Genomic DNA, 18,960 nt, shown 5'->3' with positions numbered 1-18,960 from the left:
TTGGCAAACCGCCCTTGTAGGCTAGCCTACTTCTCTCACCCTCGAGCTACTCTCCAATCCTCGCTAGACCTAATAAGTGAATTCAACAGACAACCAAGAACGTGACTGCGTTAACGGAACGCATGGCAAGAACCTCCGAGGTTCATTTCCAAAAAAAGATTTGCAAAGATATGCGTAAACTGAGTTTTCAGTCGTGATGCTGAGAGACATTGTTGTAAATCAACAACCTCGAGCGAGAGGAAATTGACTTTCGACGGACAGGCGCAAACTCTTCTCAGCGTCAAAGACTGATGGTTATTGCTACAGAGGTGAGTAGGCAAATCACGCCTTATTACTATGTTATTAATATGTTATATACAATGTTATACGACCTTACCTTTTGTATGCTGAAATTGTCGGGGTATATTTTTGGTAACTATGTGGTACTATCTGAATGAGAAAATAATTTGCTTTTATTTTGTTTGAATTTCGACATAATTTCACAAAAGGGGAAATTACATGTTTTTACATTCAAACCAAACACTGCGCTGTGTCCTGGCTTCTATGTGATGAAACTCTAATTGTAGACTGCTTTATTAATCTATTCCTGAATAGTTATCCCATCACGTGGAATGGCATTGTGCATACGTTCTCCGGAGGTATCGGAGATATGTTAAATACATATATTCATTCAAATTCATTTTACAGACTCCATTGCAGTCCCCTGAAAGCCATATATGAAAGCCATATGTTATGAAAAACACCCAGTTGACATAAACCTTGCAAGCTAAGCCATATACTGTCAAGTCAAGTTTCATTAATTGGCAGGAGGTTAAGATGAAGAAATATCATGATTATTGGCCAGGCTTTGGCTGTGCTGCGCTATTCGGAGGAAGAAGACATCCATATCTCCAGTGTCTCCCTTTGACAGCTCACAGAAAGGACTGGGGATTGAGCCATAACGCTTCTAACAGATATCATATCCCCACTGTCATGAATGGAGAATAGTGGTGGAGAGATAGGAAATATCTCCACTGTCATGAATGAAGACTGATAGAGTGGTAGAGAGAGGAGAGGGGATATTCGTCTTTTGCCTGTCTCCTCTGTGAAAAGAAGATTTGACCTGAATGGAGAGTAGAGAGAGGAGACAGAGGGGATTCAAACAGATATCACTCCTTTCATTAATGGGGAGTAGAGGTAGAGAGGGGAAAGAGAGGAGCAGGGATGTTCTTCTTTTCTCTTCTCCCTGTCTCCTCTGTGAAAAGAAGACTTGAATGACCTGCACTCTGATCACACTGAATTATTTCTCTTCTCCTGGCTATAAATAGTCTCATCCTGTCTGTGCTCTGAGCACCTCACAGCCCCTGGCCGGGGAATCTGTGCACACACACGCGCACACACACACACACACACACACACGCACGCACGCACGCACACGCACACACGCACGCACACACACACACACACACACTGCAGGACCAGTCAACTGTGTGGCTAGTATAGAGATGACCATTCTTTAAAATAACATTGAAAAAGTATGTCATATGTCATGACAGTTTGTCATGAACTGATATACGTTATGGTTCCTTAATATCCTAATCAAATCTACTGGCAAGTATCTTAGAGATTACAGATAGCGTAGAGCTTTCTAAATGGCATTAAATGCACTTATGCTCCACAGCATGAGCTGGAAATATCAAGCCTCATTTCAGACCCACTTTCTGTATTAGGATTCAGATACCATAAAGACATTTAAAAGGCTGGCATATTATGTATCATTCCACCTTCTCCTAATGAGGAAAGCTACACAACTAGATTATTCATCCGGGATGTCAAATACCCCCCCCCCCCAAAAAAAAACCCTATTTATATAAAGGGGGAGAGCCATTAATAATACTTTTTGAAGGATCCCCTTATTTCGGTCTCAGATAGAAAGGGGACAGATCTCTGCTTGTTTTGTTCCCTCTCCTGGTCAACATATCCCCCAGAGAGTAGCAGCAGCAGCGTCATCCCACAATGACCTTTGCTGCCACTGCTAGGTTGTGGTTGTTTGGTCCCTTGGGACAGGACAGAGGTGATCCGGATGGGTTCATAGTGTGCGTCCCAAATGCTCCCTACATAGTGCACAACTTTTGACCAGGGCCCATAGGGCATCTCGTCAAAAGTTGTGCATTGGACCCTAGTCAAAAGTGATACACTATATAGGAAATAGGATGCCATTTGGGACGCAACCATGGTGGTTAGGTATGGGAGGGTTTCGATGGATGCCTTCCATTTGAAGGAAACAAGACTCCCCAGGGATCCCTGATGCATCTTATAGCGCTATGCTAATGGCTGCTAAGCATCTTCACAGAGCTGTGATGTTTTACACCAAGTCAGTGCTTTTATGTGGAGTGAAGTTACTTTAGCTCTCCTCCTCTCAAGTTGTCTGTTTTTTTGGTTGACTATGTGCCCATGAGTTCCTTTGAAGGGTTCCAATAGAACTCTCTGGAAACCCAAATGAATTATATTTCAGGGGAAGGAGGAAGCTGATGTGTGTGTAGTTTAATGCTTTGTGTAATTTCAGTTAGACCAGTATATGAGTGACTGAGAGTATATGTGCATATGCTGGATTGTTGTGTAATCACTTGAGTTCCATTTCAGTCATGGAAATACTTTATTGATTGAAAGCATCAATTGCTTTTCATCTGATAATCCATCTGATGAGGGCCACTGAGTGTGAGGTGACCTTATTCTGTTGAGACCATTAGCAGGTAGCCTAGTGGGTAAGAGCGTTGGGCCAGTAACCAAAATGTTTCACCGAGCCGACTAGGTGAAAAATCTGGCGATGTGCCTTTGAGCAAATGCGCTTGTAAATTGCTCTGGACAAGAGTGTCTGCTAAATATTTTAAAACTCTATTGTTATTGGAAAGATTGCCTTATTGCTAGAATAATGTGACTGTATTCAGTAGCTTATAGTTTGATGTAAGGATGAATCTGTGAATTGACTTTTGCAGTTTTCTAATCATGGACCTTTGTCTGACCCTGACACGTTTACAGCAATATCCCTGACACGTTTACAACAATATCCCTGACACGTTTACAACAATATCCCTGACACGTTTACAACAATATCCCTGACACGTTTACAACAATATCCCTGACACGTTTACAACAATATCCCTGAAACATTTACAGAAATATCCCTGAAACGTTTACAGCAAAATCCCTGACATGTTTACAGCAATATCCATGAAACATTTACAGCAATATCCTTGAAACGTTTACAGCAATATCCCTGAAAGGTTTACAGCAATATCCCTGAAACATTTACAGAAATATCCCTGAAACATTTACAGCAATATCCGTGAAAGGTTTACAGCAATATCCTCATGATCAGGAAGAGCTGTGGTGTTTTGTGATAGAAGAAAGTGCATCCAGTCTTTCTCTCCTCCATAAAGGACTTTCATATGGTGGCAACAAAGCAATAAAGCCCAAACTACAGGAAAAATGTGTCATATTTACTCATGCTGGAATACACTATATATCTTACAAAGGAAAAGCTTGGATGAAATGATTAATTCTTCAGAGTTAATGGAAGGGGAAAATACAGTTTAGTTCAGATCAGGACTCTATACCAGAATATGGAACTTGAGTGCAAGAAAAGGTGATGTTGAAATAGTGTTTTCCAAAGCAGTTTGATAACTGTGCGGCTTTCAATTTCCGCGCTCCGTTGGGAGCATGACATTTCATTAATTCACACCAATTTATTCCCTTTCTCATACTCCAACCCCTTATTTAGCATGGGTAAAGGTTTCCCAAAATCACATGTAATGACTGAAATAATATGAGAGCTCACAGAAAGAATACTAATAGAGCTGCAAGCAGCAGTAAAACGTGGTGCTGGCTTAAGAGCGGGTTGAAAGAGACAGTTGCATTGCAGCATTATACATCCTCCCTCGTGTACATGTAACAATTGAAAACACTTTAGGTGCACGTTTCAAGTTGATAGAGCGAAAAACAGTGGATTTATTAGGGTTTAATTGAGGACGCAAAATATATATATTTTTTACAAAGATGGCATGCAAATGTGTTCCTTATGATGAGCAACACTGACAATCTGCTAATCGGCCAAGGCTGACCTCGTTACTCTCGTGTAAGTTCTGGTATTACCTGGCCCTCAAATTTGTTCCAAAACATTACAACAACCTTTGCAATAGCATTTCAAGTTTTGTGTTACACTCATGCTAACGTCAAACCATTGGGCAGAGCTAACAACTTTCATTATCCTGTCTAAGTGATATACACTGAGTGTACAAAACATTAGGAACAACTGCTTTCCATGACATGGACTGACCAGGTGAATCCAGGTGAAAGCTATGATCCCTTATTGATGTCACCTGTTAAATCCACTTCAATCGGTTTAGATGAAGGGGAGGAGACAGGTTAAAGAAGGATTTTTAAGCCTTGAGACAATTGAGAGATGGATGGTGTATGTGTGCCATTCAGAGGGTGAAGGGGCAAGACAAAAGTTTTAAGTGCCTTTGAACGAGGTATGGTAGTAGGTGCCAGGTGCACCGGTTTGAGTGTCAAGAACTGCCATGCTGCAGGGTTTTTCACGCTCAACAGTTTCCCGTGTGAATCAAGAATGGTCCACCACCCAAAGGACATCCAGCCAACTTGACACAACTGTGGGAAGCATTGGAGTCAACATGGGCAAGCATCCCTGTGGAACTCTTTAGACTCCTTGTAGAGTCCATGCACAGACGAATTGAGGCTGTTGTGGGGCAAAAGGGGTTGCATCTCAGTATTAGGATGATGTTCCTAATGTTTTGTACACTCAGTGTACTTCGATATTGGCAAAATTGCAATTGGGTATTGAGATATTGCGACATGTGTGGAAGAATAATAAGAAGAAAGAAGAATTCCATGAAAAACAATAGGTTTGCTTAAATATCGGAGTCAGTGCAGATAGAAAGATCGATTCACAGATACTAGGAAATGTAGATCATAATATCAGCAGTATAATCTGCTAATGTTATGGGTGAAGACATCCTCCTCCTCCTCCTCCTCCTCCTCCTCCGCAGTATAAAAATGCCTTCAATGTCAACTAAGGAGATTATTAATCCCTCTTCATACTCTGATTAAACATATCATCTTATACTTAATGATGTGGAGCCAGCTACAAACGACAGTACAGTACAGTAAATCGTGCTCTGTAGCATCTATGTGTGTGTTTATCCAACAATATGTTTGTTTGGACCGCTAACTGAACTGAGGTAAGGTAAAGGTTACATTATGGCCAAGAACAGCAGAACACAGAACTGTGGATAAGCATCTAAACTGCAATTGTATTCCGTTTCTTTTTGTCCTTTATGACCGGTTAACTCTTAAAGAACAACTACAACCACAAACTGGACTGGGAGATATGGTCTAGGCCAGGGCTATTCAACTCTTACCTACGAGGTCCAGAGCTTGCTGCTTTTTTGTTCTACCTGATAATTCATTACACCCGCCAGGTCTAAATCAGTCCCTGATTAGAGGGGAACAATGAAAAAAAAGCAGTGGAATTGGCTTTGAGGTCTGGAGTTGAGGTTGATGGGTTGTTCTTGCCGAAAAGCAGACTTCAAATCAGTACTTTCGAGCAGTTTGTCTGAATTGTCAATGGTGAATCACACAGGTTTGTCTTTTTTTATTCCTCGTGTTTTCTTTCCAGTAGAGCTTTGTACCAGAATCTAAACCAATAAGTCACTGGTAGTAATGCAGCAGCAGACAGCACCGGCTGCTCTCTAAGGACCCACTTCATCCATTCTTCAAATCATAACAGCGAGAGTCACAATATTGATACAGCAAACACGTTCTGAACGGTTCAATATTACCAATCGTTTCCAATTTCAGAGTGCTGATGATCCACCTCGGGGATAAATTGTGTGGTGATCAGCTGTGTGATGGATGGTTGTAATCTTTGTCACTCTGTCCATTCTGCGGATAGAGCTATTGTCTGTAGGTTATCATCAGACAGCTCCAGACCTGGGTTCAAATACTATTGCAAAGTCATTTAAAATACTTTATCTGGGCTTGAATAAGCTTGCCTGGCGCACTGGAACCAATATAACAGTCCAATATAACAATGTGCGAACCCCGCCCATCTGGCACTCCAGTCAGGCTAAAGCATACTTTATAAGTATTTGAAAGATTTAGAATAGTATTTGAACCCAGGTCTGGATTGCTCATACAGTGGGATTGAGATCACCATGTACTGTAGACAGTTATTGATCTGAGTGAGAGTTCTCCATCTGTCACATTAATCTGTGCACCGTGGTAGATCTATCGACCTCTATAGGATACAGTCTTCTCAGCTCCAGATCTGATAAAAGTAGCTTCCGTTCCGCCTGAGAGTTATGACTCAAAGAGGTCATAGGTCAGCAGGGAATTTACTGTAGTTAAGTCTCTCTCCTCCTCCAAGCATTTGTTTTTGTGTTTCAAGTTTCAATGTCATGTGCACAAGAAATGCCTTTCTTGCAAGCTCTAAACCCAACAATGCAGTAATTTATAACAACGTAATACAACAAAAATAACATAACGTAGAACAAAAACACAGGAGAAATAAGAACACAAGAAAGTAAGTGTCACATGCGTCGTTGTAGGGAGCGGACCTAACTGCAGCAGGTATAGTCAACATCTTCTTTTTATTAGAAGGAAAAACCAAAAATACACTTACACAAAACAAACGACGAAAAACAGTCCTGTAAGGTGCTCAGGCTATACACGGAAACAACCACCCACAAACACAAGAGAAAATAAACCCACTTAAATATGGCCTCCAATTAGAAGCAACAACAACCAGCTGCCTCTAATTGGAGGTCGTTCCCAAAACTAACATAGATATAGAAAAACTAGAAAACCCACATAGAAATAGAAAACATAGAACATAAACCAAAACCCCGAAATACACTAAACAAACACCCCCTGCCACGCCCTGACCACACTACAATAACAAACAACCCCTTTTACTGGTCAGGACGTGACAGTAAGTAAGCAAACTATACAGGGTCAGTCAGTTCCAGACCATATTTACAATGTGCAGTGATACTGGAGTGATAGTGGTTATTCCACATTGTTGTGTCACAGCCTGAATTCAAAATTGAGTAAATTAAATGTTTTTCTCAACCATGTACACACAATACCCTATAAGGACAAAGTGAAAACATGTTTTTAGACATTTTTGTAAATTGACAGTTTTCTTTTATCGCTTTGGTACTATTTTCACAAGTTTGAGTTCAAGTTTATTTTGTATTTTTACAGGGGATCAACGTTTCAATAAATGTGCTGGTTTTAGCCAGTGGGCACATTTTCAACCGCAGTCCCTAGGCAGGTTATTAAAAACAATTACAATAATAATACAGACAATCAATGAGCAGTGAGCACACGCAGAGCAACATAGGATAAGCAACACGTAGCATGCAGATAGAGCAACATAGGACAAGCAACACATAGCATGCAGACAGAGAAACATATAACAAGCAACATGTAGCATGCAGACAGAGAAACATAGAAGCAACACTGAGCATGCAGACAGAACAACATAGACAAGCAACACGTAGCATGTAGACAGAAAAACATAGAACAAGCAACAAGTAGCATGCAGACAGAGAAACATAGTGCATGTAGGCAGAGAAACATATAACAAGCAACACGTAGCATGCAGACAGAGAAACATAGAACAAGCAACACGTAGCATGCAGACAGAAAAACATAGAACAAGCAACACGTAGCATGCAGACAGAGAAACATAGAACAAGCAACACATAGCATGCAGACAGAGAAACATAGAACAAGAAACACATAGCATGCAGACAGAAAAACATAGAACAAGCAACACGTAGCATGCAGACAGAGAAACATAGTACAAGCAACACATAGCATGCAGACAGAGAAACATAGAACAAGCAACAAAACAAAATACATAAAAGCAACAAAGTGTTTCCAAACCTCACAAGATACAGACAACATGGAAAGCTGCAATACATAGCTAGGGATTATGTTCACAAAACTGATTGGCCTTTAGCCATGTTTTCATGTTTTTGTGAAGGTGTGATACTGTCGGTGGTGCAGTTGTGTGCGTCTGATGGCAGTGTGTTCCAGACAGAGAAACTCTCACAGAGAAAGCAGATTGACTAAAGGTGCTTTTCCTTAAGGGAACTATACAGTCACCTCTCATGGCAGACCTTGCGGATCTGCTGCCATGGGTCTGGGGTTTTCTGTTTAACAAAAGTACTAAGTGGAGGGGGAGTCAGGCCATTTAGGATCTTGAATACTAGACATGCGTCTGTGTATTGCACAAGATTTTTCCTACTGAGGAACTCATGCTCTCTGAGGATGTAACAGTGATGATGGCTATTGGGCTTCCTTTCAAGCACGTTGAGAGCCTTTTTGTAGACAGACTGAATGGGTTTTAGTGTTGTACAGCAAGCTTGGGCCCAACTAGTCAAGCAGTATGTTAGATTTGAAGTACAGGTTTGCTACCTCTCTAGTCAAGCAATTTGGTTATTTGAGTTACCTTTTTCACCTGCTTTTTAAAAGAGAGGTTGGAATCAAGTATGATGCCAAGGTACTTAAAATTGGAAACCACCCTGGAACTTCTCCCCTGACACATAGACATCTGGCTCAGTAGCATCTGTTGCCCTCTTTGTGAAGAACATGCAGACAGTTCTTTTCACATCGTGATGCAGACATGAGTCACTGAGCCACTTTGTAGCTTGGACAATTACAGTAGTGAGTTCTTGTGCAGCTTGTTGTTTGCTCTTTGCATGCACATACAGTACCAGTCAAAAGTTTGGACACACCTAATCATTCAAGGGTTTTTCTTTATTTTTACTATTTTCTATGTTGTAGAATAATAGTGAAGACATCAAAACTATGAAATAACACATATGGAATCATGTAGTAACCAAAAAATTGTTAAACAGCTTTGCACACTCTTGGCATTCTCTCAACCAGCTTCATGAGGTCACCTGGAATGCATTTCAATTAACAGGTGTGCCTTGTTAAAAGTAGATTTGTGGAATTTCTTTCCTTCTTTATGTGTTTGAGCCAATCAGTTGTGTTGTGACAAGGTAGGGGTGGTATACAGAAGATAACCCTATTTGATAAAAGACCAAGTCCATACTATATGCAAGAACAGCTCAAATAAGCAAAGAGAAACGACAGACCATCATTACTTTAAGACATGAAGGTCAGTCAATGCGGAAAATTTCAAGAACTTTGAAAGTGCTATGATGAAACTGGCTCTCATGAGGAACGCCACAGGAAAGGAAGACCTAGAGTTACCTCTGCTGCAGAGGATAAGTTCATTAGAGTTAACTGCACCTCAGATTGCAGACCAAAAAAATGCTTCATGGAGTTCAAGTAACAGACACATCTCAAAGTCAACTGTTCAGAGGAGACTGCTTGAATCAGGCCTTCATGGTCGAATTGCTGCAAAGAAACAACTACTAAAGGACATCAATAAGAAGAAGAGACTTGCTTGGGCCAAGAAACACGAGCAATGGACATTAGACCGGTGGAAATCTGGTCTGATGAGTCCAGATTTGAGGTTTTTGGTTCCAACCGCTGTGTCTTTGTGAGACGCGGTGTGGGTGAACGGATGATCTCCGCATGTGTGGTTCCCACCATGAAGCATGGAGGAGGAGGTGGGATGGTGTGGGGGTGCTTTGCTGGTGACACTGTCAGTGATTTATTTTGAATTCAAGGCAGACTTAACAAGCATGACTACCACTGCATTCTGCAGCAATACACCATCTTATCTGGTTTGCGCTTACTGGGACAATCTTTTTTTTTTTCAACAGGACAATGACCCAAAACACACCTCCAGGCTGTGTAAGGCCTATTTGACCAAGAAGGAGAGTGATGGAGTGTTGCATCAGATGACCTGGCCTCCACAATCACCCGACCTCAACCAAATTGAGATGGTTTGGGATGAGTTGGACTGCAGAGTGAATGAAAGCAGCCAACAAGTGCTCAGCATATGTGGGAACTCCTTCAAGACTGTTGGAAAATCATTCCAGTTGAAGCTGGTTGAGCGATTGCCAAGCGTGTGCAAAGCTGTAATCAAGTCAAAGGTTGGCTACTTAGAAGAATCATTTGTTTAATTGTTTAACACTTTTTTGGTGACTACATGATTCCATATGTGTTATCTCATAGTTTTGATGTCTTCACTATTATTCTACAATGTAGAAAATAGTAAAATAAAGAAAAACCCTTGACTGAGTAGGTGTGTCCAAACTTTTGACTAGTATTGTATATCACTGTATCATCTACATACATTTGAACTTCCAACCCAGTACTGACAGAAGGCAGACCATTAATGTACAGGCTGAACAGGAGGGGCCCCAGTATTGGCCCTTGGGGCACGCCCACATCATAGCTGAGAGTGGGCGACAGCTCATCGCTCACCCTGACACACTGGGTTCTGCCTTCAAGGTATGATTTCATCCATCTCAAGACATCGGGGAAAAAGTTGAACTCTGACAGTTTTGTGATGATATCCTCATCACAGTATCAAAAGCTTTCCTTAGGTCTAGAAATACACCCCCAACAACGCCTCCTTTGTCCATCTTGGACTTCACATTTTCCAGAAGAAAGCAGTTGGCCGTATCTGTGGAGTGTTTTGCTATGAAGCCAAACTGCATGGAGTGTAATGTGAAGGGGCTGTTGTTGAGGTGGGCAATCAGTTATTCTGCTACACACTTTTCAGTAACCTTCAACACCACAGGTAATATGCTAATGGACCTGTAGTTACTCACGTCAGCAGGGTCACCTGATTTAAAGATAGCCGATTTTAAATGGCCGACTTCCATACCCTTGGAAACACCCCCTGACCAATAGATGTGTTGGTGACCTTAGTAATGGGGCCAATGAGTGACTCTGTAGTTTTTAAGAAAGTCCAACCCAAACACATCTTTGGCTTTAGTGTTCTTTAGTGAGCTAATCACCTTGTTCCCCTCTGACTCCCTTATGATGAACACAGGTTGAGTGTCATTCACTAGCACTGAGCTGAAGACACCAGTGGAAGGGTTCTGTGTCAGTAACTTGACAGAGTCAACAAAGTAAGAATTAAAGGCTGTTGCTATTTTGACTGCATCCTGTGTTAGACCGTCATTTACATCGAATCCAAGCTTGACATTGGTCTGCATTGATGTGGTCGCATGCCTCATCCATGGCCAGAAGGAGAGTGGCACACTCATGGGGATGACGATCGTACACCTTCCACCTCCATGCTGAAAAAAATCCTCAATAGGGTTGAGGAAAGAAGAGTATGGGGGCAGGTATAGGGTCACGAATCGGGGATGGGCCCGAACCATGCCTGAACCACCTCTGCATGGTGGAACATGACATTGTCCCAGACAATGACATACGGTGCCTTCAGAAGGTATTCATACCCCTTGACTCATTCCACATTTTGTTGTGTTACAGCCTGAATTCCAAATGGATATTATCATACATTTTCTCACCCATCTACACACAATACTCAATAATGACAAAGTGAAAACATGTTTTTAGTAACTTATGCAAATGTCTGAAAATTAAATACAGATATATCTTATTTACATAAGTATTCACACCCCCGAGTCAATACTTTGTAGAAGCACCTTTGGCAGCGATTACAGCTGTGTCTTTCTGGGTAAGTCTCTATGAGCTTTCCACACCTGGATTGTGCAACATTTGCCCATTATTCTTTTCAAAAATCTTCAAGTTTTGTCAAATTGGTTGTTGAACATGGCTAGACAACCATTTTCAAGTGTTGCCATAGATTTTCAAGTAGATTTAAGTCAGAACTGTAACTCGGCCACTCAGGAACATTCACTGCCTTCTTGGTAAGCAGCTCCAGTGTAGATTTGGCCTTGGGTTTTAGGTGATTGTCCTGCTGAAAGGTGAATTAATCTCCCAGTGTCTGTTGGAAAGCAGACTGAACCAGGTTTTCCTCTAGGATTTTGCTTGTGCTTAGCTCCATTCCATTTCTTTTTTATCCTGAAAAACTCCCCAGTCCTTAACGATTACAAGCATACCCATAACATGATGCAGACACCACTATGCTTGAAAATATGGAGAGTTGTACTCAGTAATGTGTTGTATTGGATTTTCCCCAAACATAACACTTTGTATTCAGGACAATTCTTTTTTTTTGTTGCAATATTACTTTAGTGCCTTGTTGCAAACAGGATGCATATTTTGTACAGGCTTCCTTCTTTTCACTCTGTCAAGTAGGTTAGTATTGTAGAGTAACTACAATTTTTTATTTTACCTTTATTTGTTGTTTACAATGTTGTTGATCAATCCTCAATTTTCTCCTATCACAGCCAGTAAACTCTGTAACTGTTTTAAAGTCACCATTGGCCTCATGGTGAAATACCTAAGCAGTTTCCTTCCTCTACGGCAACTGAGTTAGGAAGGACGCCTGTATCTTTGTAGTGACTGGGTGTATTTATACACCATCCAAACTGTAATTAATAACATCAGCAGCTCAAAAGGATATTCAATGTCTGCTTTTTTGTTTTTGGTTTCCCCATCTACCAGTAGGTGCCCTTTGCGAGGCATTGGAAAACCTCCCTGGTCTTTGTGGTAAATCTATGTTTGAAATTCACTTCTCGACTGACCTTACAGATATGTGTGGGGTACAGAGATGAGGTAGTCTTTCAAAAATCATGTTAAACACCATTGCACACAAAGTCCATGCAACTTATAACTTGTAAAGCACATTTTTACTCCTGAACTTATTTAGGGGTTGTATACTTATTGACTCAAGACATTTCAGCTTTAAATGTTTTATTGCAAAAATGTCTAGAAACATAATTCCACTTTGACATTATGGGGTATTGTGTGTAGGCTAGTGACACAATCTTAATTTCATAAATTTTAAATTCAGTCTGTAACACAACAAAATGTGGAAAAAGTCAAGGGGTGTGAATACATTCTGAAGGCACTGTATATGATAAACAGAGTACCAGCAGCGTATGTGATGATTGTATGTGATTGGGTGTGCGTGTGTGTAGAGTCAGTATAAATGTATGTGTATTACATTTATTTACCTTTATTTAACTAGGCAAGTCAGTTAAGAACAAAAATCTTCAAGTTTTGTCAAATTGGTTGTTGAACATGGCTAGACAACCATTTTCAAGTGTTGCCATAGATTTTCAAGTAGATTTAAGTCAAAACTGTAACTCGGCCACTCAGGAACATTCACTGTCTTCTTGGTAAGCAGCTCCAGTGTATATTTGTCCATGTGTTTTAGGTTATTGTCCTGCTGAAAGGTGAATTAATCTCCCAGTGTCTGTTGGAAAGCAGACTGAACCAGGTTTTCCTCTAGGATTTTCCTTGTGCTTAGCTCCATTCCATTTCTTTTTTATCGTGGAAAAACTCCCCAGTCCTTAACGATTACAAGCATACCCATAACATGATGCAGACACCACTATGCTTGAAAATATGGAGAGTGGTGCTCAGTAATGTGTTGTATTGGATTTTCTCCAAACATAACTTTGTATTCAGGACATGCGTGAGCAAATTAGGAAGTAAGTGTTTGTGTGTATGTGTGTTGGACTGTCAGTGTGCGTGAGTGTGTATGGCCCTGTGAGTGTGCATAGAGAATAAAATATAAATAAATATAGTAAAAGGGTCAACTCAGATAGTCCTGGTAGCCATTTTGTTAGCTATTTAGTTAGCTATTTAGTAGTCTTATGGCTTAGGGATGTAAGCTGTTCAGGAACCTTTTGGTGTCAGACTTGATGCACCGGTGCCGCTTGCGGAAGCAGAGAGAACAGTCTATGGCTTGGGTGGCTGAAGTCTTTAACAATTTCCGGGGCCTTCCTTTTACACCATCTGGTATAAAGGTCCTGGATGGCTGGGAGCTCGGCCCCAGTGATGCACTGGACTGTCCTCACCACCCTCTATAGCGCCATGTGATCGAGGGTGGTGCTATTGCCATACCAAGCAGTGATGCAGCCAGTCAAGATGCTATCAATGGTACAGCTGTAGAACCTTTTGAGGATTTGAGGGCCCATGCCAAACCTTTTTATCATTGGGGCAGAGGTCCCTGCCATCCAGGACTTCTATATGGTAGTAATTGTGGGGTGCCAGGTAGCGTAGTGGTTAGCGCGTTGGACTAGTAATTGGAAGGTTGCAAGATCGAATCCCTGAGCTGACAAGTTAAAAATCTGTTCTTCTGCCCCTGAACAAGGCAGTTAACCCACTGTTCCTAGGCTGTCATTGAAAATAAGAATTTGTTCTTAACTAACTTGCCTAGTTAAAATAAAAAATACAATTGTGGCATGAAGCCTTAGAGTTCTTGGGAACAGGAATGCTGATGGTCATCTTAAAATGTGTGGATTACAGACTGGAACAAGGAGAAGTTGAACATGACTGTGAACATGCCTGCCAGCTGTTCTGTGCATGCTCTGAGAATGCGCCCTGGAATACCGTCGGGCCTTGCGGGTATTGACCTGTTTAAAGACCTTACTCACGTCGACCTCAAAGAGCGAGATCACCCAGTCCTCTGGGTCAGTGATGGCCCTCACACCCGGCACGATGTTGTTATTGTCGAAGCGTGCATAAAATGCATTGAGTTCGTCTGGTAGAGGCATCGTTGGGCAGATCACGGGCTGGGTCTTCATTTGTAATCCGTAATAGACTGTAGCCTCTGCCACATGCTGCGGGCATCAGAGCCTATGTAATATTATTCCACCTTATTCCTATATTGTTCTTTTCCTCGTTTGATGACTCTGTGGAGGTCATAGTGGGACCTCTTGTACTTGTTCCTGTCCTCAGCCGTAGCCTCAGGGTTGTCTGTGATAGCTCTGTGTGTGGTAGCCCTGTCCTTTAGTTTAGCTCCAACCTCAGTGTTAATCCAGGGCTTTTGATTGGGGAAGCAGCGATCCTTCACTGTTGGGATAACGTCGCAAATTAATTTCCTAATAAAGCCGTTGACGGAGGTGGGTAGCTTGTCGATGTTATTGGCATATTCCAATCAAAACATATTCCAATCAGCTCTAGCAAAGCAGTCCTGTAGCACAATTTCTGATTCTGGTGACCATTTCTCAATGGAGCGAGTCACGGGTACTTCCTGTTTGAGCTTCTGCTTGTAAACAGGGAGCAGGAGTACGTAGTCATGATCTGATTTGACGAATAGAACAGCAGCATTAACTGTGTGGGTTTGTGTGTGTGTGTGTGTAAGTTTGTGTAAATTTTGAGTGTGTGTGTGTGTTAACCCTAGCTGTCTCCCTGCACAGACCTGCACCTTAGAGACTATCTGCACTTTAGAGATTATTTACACTGACTACCCAAATATCCAACCCTTACACACAAATTTACACATACTGTAAACACACTCAGAACTCTCCCGTAAATGTTCCATACACACAAAGAAATTATTTCTCTCCAATTTAGGCCACAAATTTGTGAGCATATCTATTTTGCTAAAATAATCTATCCACTTGACAGGTGTGGCATATCAAGAAGCTGATCATTACACAGGTGCACCTTGTGATGGGTACAATAATAGGCCACTTTAAAATGTCCAGTTTTGTCACACAACACAATGCCACAGATATCTCAAGTTTTGAGGGAGCTTGCAATTAGCATACTGACTGCAGGAATGACCACCAGAGCTGTTGCCAGATAATTGAATGTTAATTTTTCTACCATAAGCCGCCTCCAATGTCATTTTTGAGAATTTGGCAGTGTGTTCAACTGGCCTCACAATCGCAGACCACGTGTAACCACACCAGCCCAGGACCATCACATCTGGCTTCTTCACCTGCGGGATCATCTGAGACCAGTCACCTGAACAGCTGATGAAACTGAGGAGTATTTCTGTCTGTAATAAAGCCCTTTTGTGGTGAAAAACTAATTCTGATTGGCTGGGCCTGGCTCCCCAGTGGGTGGGCCTTGCTCCCAAGTGGGTGGGCCTATGCCCTCCCAGGCCCACCCATTGCTGCACCCCTGCCCAGTTACATAAAATCCATAGATTAGGGCCCAATTAATTTATTTCAATTGACTGATTTTCTTATATGAACTGAAATTGTTGCATGTTGCCTTTATATTTTTGTTCAGTATATTTATTCTACTGCGTGATGAAGTCCCTACCCACTTTATAGTATATTTGTAAATACATTGTAAATACAGTCTATTATTGTCACGACACCGACGGATGGTGGCGCCCCTCCTCGACCGGGCGGCGCTCGGCGGTCGTCGTCGCCGGCCTACTAGCTGCCATCGATCCTTTTTGTTTCACTTTCTGTTGGTTAGGTCTAGGTAGGCACGCACCTGTTTTGGTTTAGTTATTAGTAGGGGTGGTTATTTAGTCTAGCAAGGTATGTCTGTGTTTGTGCGTGATTTTTTTCCGTCAGGTTGTACGTCTAGGGAACAGGTGTTTTTTCCCTTCTGCCTGTGGGTTTTGTGGCAGTGTGTTTTGGGCTGCGTCCCTACGGTGTGTTCGGGCTGCTTATGGGTATTTGTTTTACCTTGCCCTGCCCTACCTGTTTTTGGCAAGCGTGGATTGTTTATTAAAAACTAGTGTTCACGGACTTGTGTCTCCTGCGCCTGACTTCAATGCTCCTGCTTCCTTGAGCATTCTGACAGAATCACGCACCAACTGATGGAGTCAGCAGGAGCTTCAGCGCCAACCCCGTCCATGGAGGAAAGAGTTGCCCAACACTCCACCCTGCTCCACCGTCTGGGTACCGCCATGGATCAGGTGTTGGGCACATGGAGAGCTGGGACCGAAGCGCTCTCGGCCCCACGAACGCGGCAGGTCAACAGCCTGCGCCCCAACCAGCACCCACAGCACCCAGTACCAGTGGGGTGAAACTCGCTCCCCCCAGGGAGTACGATGGGACGGCCGCTGGGTGTAAGGGCTTCTTACTCCAGTTGGAGTTATACCTGGCGACCGTTCGTCCCTCTCCCTCGGGGGAGGAGAGCGTCAGCGTCCTCGTCTCCTGTCTCACGGGTAGGGCCCTGGAATGGGCAAACGCCATGTGGGACAGTCCGGACTCAGCCAGGGACAACTACCCAGAGTTCACCCGCCGTTTTCGGGCAGTGTTCGATCATCCCCCGGAGGGGAGAGCGGCGGGTGAGCGGCTATTTCACCTGAGACAGGAGACGAGGAGCACGCAGGACTTTGCTCTCGAGTTCCGGACCCTGGCCGCGGGAGCAGGGTGGAATGAGAGGGCCCTTATAGATCACTACCGATGTAGTTTGAGGGAGGACGTCCGCCGGGAATTAGCCTGTCGGGACACGACCATCACCCTGGACCAACTGGTTGACCTGTCCATCCGACTGGACAATCTGCTGGCCGCCCGCGGACGTCCGACCCGGGCCCTGCTCATTCCACCCTCCAGCCCTCCTGCTCCCATGCCTATGGAGATAGGGGGGGCAGCTGCCAGGAAGACTGGAGGGGAAGTTCGCTCCTGCACCTCATGTGGTCGCAGAGGGCACACTGTGGACCGGTGCTGGAGAGACTCACCCGGGAGTCCAGAAGGCAGGCAGAGCGCTCCTTTGACACCTCAGGTGAGTCAGCACCAGCCTCACCCAGAGCCCCCTGTCCGTCACATGTATGTGTCTGTGTCTTTTCCTTGTTTCTCCCCTCAATCCCGGCTTAAGGCGCTAGTCGATTCAGGCGCGGCGGGGAGTTTTATGGACCGTGGGGTCGCGGCTAAGTTAGGGATTCCCCTGGTTCAGTTGGACCAACCCTTCCCCGTGCACGCCCTAGACAGTCGACCACTAGGGTCAGGGCTGGTCAGGGAGGCCACTGTGCCACTGGTCATGGTAATGCGGGGGGGTCATGAGGAGCGGATAGTCTTTTCCTCATTGATTCCCCAGCATTTCCAGTGGTTCTAGGGATTCCTTGGCTAGCCACTCACAACCCTAAGATTTTGTGGGGACAGAGGGCTCTTAACCTCTTGACGGTCGCCTAGGATAGGGGGCGCCACAGCGCATTTTGAAAAAAATTAGTGCCCATTTTAAACGGCCTACTACTCAAACTCAGAAGCTAGGATATGCATATAATTAATACTTGTGGATAGAAAACACCCTAAAGTTTCTAAAACTGTTTGAATGGTGTCTGTGAGTATAACAGAACTCATATGGCAGTCAAAACCCTGAGACAGATCGAAACAGGAAGTGGAATTCTGAATTGCGAACTCAACTTCATCACGTTGCCTATTAACCTCTTACATCTAGACGTTCCGCTAGCGGAACACCTGCTCCAATATCCAACGATGGGCGTGGCGCGAAATACAAATTCCTCTAAAATCCGAAAACTTCAATTTTTCAAACATATGACTATTTTACAGCATTTTAAAGACAAGACTCTCGTTAATCTAACCACACTGTCCGATTTCAAAAAGGCTTTACAGCGAAAGCAAAACATTAGATTATGTCAGCAGAGTACCCAGCCAGAAATAATCAGACACCCATTTTTCAAGCTAGCATATAATGTCACAAAAAACAAAACCACAGCTAAATGCAGCACTAACCTTTGATGATCTTCATCAGATGACAACCCTAGGACATTATGTTATACAAGGCATGTATGTTTTGTTCAATCAAATTCATATTTATATCAAAAACCAGCTTTTTTACATTAGCATGTGAGGTTCAGAACTGGCATACCCCCCGCAAACCTCCGGTGAATTTACTAAATTACTCACGATAAACGTTCACAAAAAACATAACAATTATTTTAAGAATTATAGATACAGAACTCCTCTATGCACTCGATATGTCCGATTTTAAAATAGCTTTTCGGTGAAAGCACATTTTGCAATATTCTCAGTAGATAGCCCAGCCATCACGGCTAGCCATTTAGACACCGACCAAGTTTAGCCCTGTCCAAACTCCGATTTACTATTACAAAAGTTTGATTACCTTTGTTGTCTTCGTCAGAATGCACTCCCAGGACTGCTACTTCAATAACAAATGTTGGTTTGGTCCAAAATAATCCATCGTTAT

The 18,960-nt window shown here is 42.9% G+C and overlaps 1 protein-coding gene across 1 annotated transcript in view; it reads left to right on the top strand.

The window, feature by feature from the left end:
• The first annotated feature begins 192 nt into the window (after positions 1–192).
• The window catches only part of LOC106561536 (carbohydrate sulfotransferase 8), a 123,897-nt gene continuing 105,129 nt past the window's right edge, over positions 193–18,960 (top strand). Inside the window, exon 1 of the mRNA XM_014125604.3 lies at positions 193–308. The gene's annotated coding sequence lies outside the window, so the exon portion shown is untranslated. The remainder of the gene's footprint in view (positions 309–18,960) is intronic.

The sequence above is a fragment of the Salmo salar genome, chromosome 10 (genome assembly GCF_965601325.2).
Source record: "Salmo salar chromosome 10, fSalSal1, whole genome shotgun sequence".
NCBI classification, from domain to species: Eukaryota; Metazoa; Chordata; class Actinopteri; order Salmoniformes; family Salmonidae; genus Salmo; species Salmo salar.
The sequence above is the reverse complement of the archived record's forward strand: the minus strand, read 5'-3'. Positions and strand labels throughout refer to the sequence as shown.